Raw genomic sequence first — 3,077 nt, 5'->3', positions numbered from 1 at the left:
TGAATATCACCATATGGTAGCACAAAATGTGACCGCAACAGTGAACATAAACTTACACAAGCTTATATCTTTCTTATTGTGTTAATTGTCTATTGTTTTGTCTTTCTTCGACCTCGACCCTTGTGCATTTAAACGGGAGTTAAATTCTATTTTAGGCTGTCCGGATTGTTCTTAGTGCTTAATAGATAAGTTCGTTAGGTCCATTGTCAATACTATGCCTATCCTAATCGTACTTAGGACGACAAGGTGTTTGTTTGTTTTTCTGTAGGATTACATAATGGGGTTCTGTCAATAAATACTTCTAGTTTCTCATAAATATATTTCCATAAACGCGTATTTACAAACGTAAATATTGACGGCGGAACACTTGATAGCTATTCTGGTTTCCGTATTCTGCTAGTTCCTGCTCCAGCAAAACTTATCCCACAATCACTTCGCTGCTTTGACGACTGAAATAAATAAACAGGTAAAAACATTTCAATTTCGGTATACTTGAACGTCGTTATGCAAAATGTGTATCATTGTTTTTCAATGCTTATTTCCTTTATCTAAATGATTGAGAGATGACTTCTGCAGTTGGCATACTGGTATTTGTTTTTTCCATCACGTGATACGATCAGCAGTTCTTGATTATAACTAAAAGGTTGAGTTCTAGAACGATACGAGTATTCAAAAGTGGCGTTCTGGAATGATATGAGTATAAGAAGGCGGCATTCTAGAACGATGGGAAAACAAAAAAGTGGCGTTACAGAACGATACGAATATTAAAAGGGGAATTCTAGAACGATACGAATATCAAAATGTGGCATTCTAGAACGATACGAATATAAAAATGTTGCAGTCAAAAACGAAACGATAATTGAAAGGTTGCAATCTAAGCGATGCGAATATTAAAAGTTGGCGTTCTGGAATGATATGAGTATCGAAATGTGGCATTCTAGAACGATACGAATATCCAAATGTGGCATTCTAGAACGATACGAATATCAAAATGTGGCATTCTAGAACGATGCGAATATCAAAATGTTGGATACGAAAACGAAACGATAACTGAAAGGTTGCAATCTAAGCGATGCGAATATTAAAAGTTGGCGTTCTGGAATGATATGAGTATCAAAATGTAGCAATTTAGAACGATACAAATATCCAAATGTGGAATTCTAGAACGATACAAATATCAAAATGTGGCATTCTAGAACGATACGAATATCCAAATGTGGCATTCTAGAACGATACAAATATCAAAATGTGGCATTCTAGAACGATACAAATATCAAAATGTGGCATTCTAGAACGATACAAATATCAAAATTGTGGCATTCTAGAACGAAACGAATATCAAAGTGTTGCATTCTAGAACGAAACGATAATTGAAAGGTTGCATTCTAAGGGATGCGAATATTAAAAGTTGGCGTTCTTGAATGATACGATCATTAAAAGGTGACATTTAAAAGAATACGATAATTAAAAGGTGGCATTTAAAAGAATACGTTAATTAAAAGGTGGCATTTAAGAAGGATACGATAATAAATGGTGGCGTTCTAGAAAGAAACGAATATACAAAAGTGGATTTTAGAATGATACGAGAATTGATAAGATGGAATTAGACAAACAAGTATTAAAAATTGGCGTTCTAGAACAATCCAGATGATAAGGTGGCATTTTAAAACGATAAGATTATGGGTGAAATTCTATAATAATAATAAAACAAGGATTAATAATCGAGAATAATATTTATAGGTGGAGCTCTACAACGCTACGACTATTAAAATGTCGTGGTCTAGAACAAACGTTTTTAATAGTTCATTTTCATTTTTTTTCTTCAGATGGTCTCTTTTTCCGAATTTTATTATATTAACAATTATGTTTTAACCTACAAAAAGGGATAACATGCTGTTACTTTACATTTTATCAGAATAGTAACGCAAAGTGTTAAACCAAAAAAAAAAGTGATAACTTACTTCATTTCGCAGATGGAGTTGACAGGCCATTGACACTCGTGGTCATTCCATTGGAAGTTAAAGTTCCGATGTAATTCACCACAGTCCTCAACATCGGAAGATGCGTTTGGTTCACCCGGTGCCCAGTCTTGCAATCGAAAAAGTAAAAGAAAATTGAGATACACAATGTACGAAACAGTAAAAGGATTTGTTAGATCAAAAAGTCCCATAGAAAGTTAAAATTATATCGAAGAAATCATTTCGACAGTGGGTGTAATTACGGCGACGAAACCGTAAAGACAGTGGGTGTTATGACGGCGACTTAACCATAAAGACAGTGGGTGTAATTACGGCGACGAAACCATAAAGACGGTGGGTGTAATAAGTACGGCGACGAAACCATATCGACGGTGGATGTAATTACGGCGACGAAACCATATAGACGGTGGGTGTAATAAGTACGGCGACGAAACCATATAGACAGTGGGTGTAATAAGTACGGCGACGAAACCATATAGACGGTGGGTGTTAGTACGGCGACGAAACCATATAGACAGTGGGTGTTAGTACGGCGACGAAACCATATAGACGTGGGTGTTATTACGGCGACGAAACCATAAAGGTGGTGGGTGAAATAGGTACGGCGACGAAACCATATAGACGGTGGGTGTAATTACGGCGACGAAACCATAAAGGTGGTGGGTGAAATAAGTACGGCGACGAAACCATATAGACAGTGGGTGTTTGTACGGCGACGAAACCATATAGACAGTGGGTGTTTGTACGGCGACGAAACCATAAAGGTGGTGGGTGAAATAAGTACGGCGACGAAACCATATAGACGGTGGGTGTAATAAGTACGGCGACGAAACCATATAGACAGTGGGTGTAATAAGTACGGCGACGAAACCATATAGACGGTGGGTGTTATTACGGCGACGAAACCATAAAGGTGGTGGGTGAAATAAGTACGGCGACGAAACCATATAGACAGTGGGTGTAATTACGGCGACGAAACCATAAAGGTGGTGGGTGAAATAAGTACGGCGACGAAACCATATAGACAGTGGGTGTAATTACGGCGACGAAACCATATAGACGGTGGGTGTAATAAGTACGGCGACGAAACCATATAGA

At 37.6% G+C, this 3,077-nt stretch overlaps 1 long non-coding RNA gene across 1 annotated transcript; it reads right to left on the bottom strand.

Annotated features, from left to right (window-relative positions):
- Positions 1-299: 299 nt before the first annotated feature.
- LOC128205585 (uncharacterized) lies at positions 300-2,020 on the bottom strand. Its single transcript, XR_008256285.1, has 2 exons — positions 1,962-2,020; positions 300-449 (listed from the first exon to the last, which is right to left on the bottom strand). It is a non-coding gene; the product is annotated as an uncharacterized LOC128205585 (long non-coding RNA).
- Between the last annotated feature and the right edge of the window lie 1,057 nt (positions 2,021-3,077).

Source organism: Mya arenaria, chromosome 10, assembly GCF_026914265.1.
Source record: "Mya arenaria isolate MELC-2E11 chromosome 10, ASM2691426v1".
In the NCBI taxonomy this organism is placed as follows: Eukaryota; Metazoa; Mollusca; class Bivalvia; order Myida; family Myidae; genus Mya; species Mya arenaria.
The sequence above is the reverse complement of the archived record's forward strand: the minus strand, read 5'-3'. Positions and strand labels throughout refer to the sequence as shown.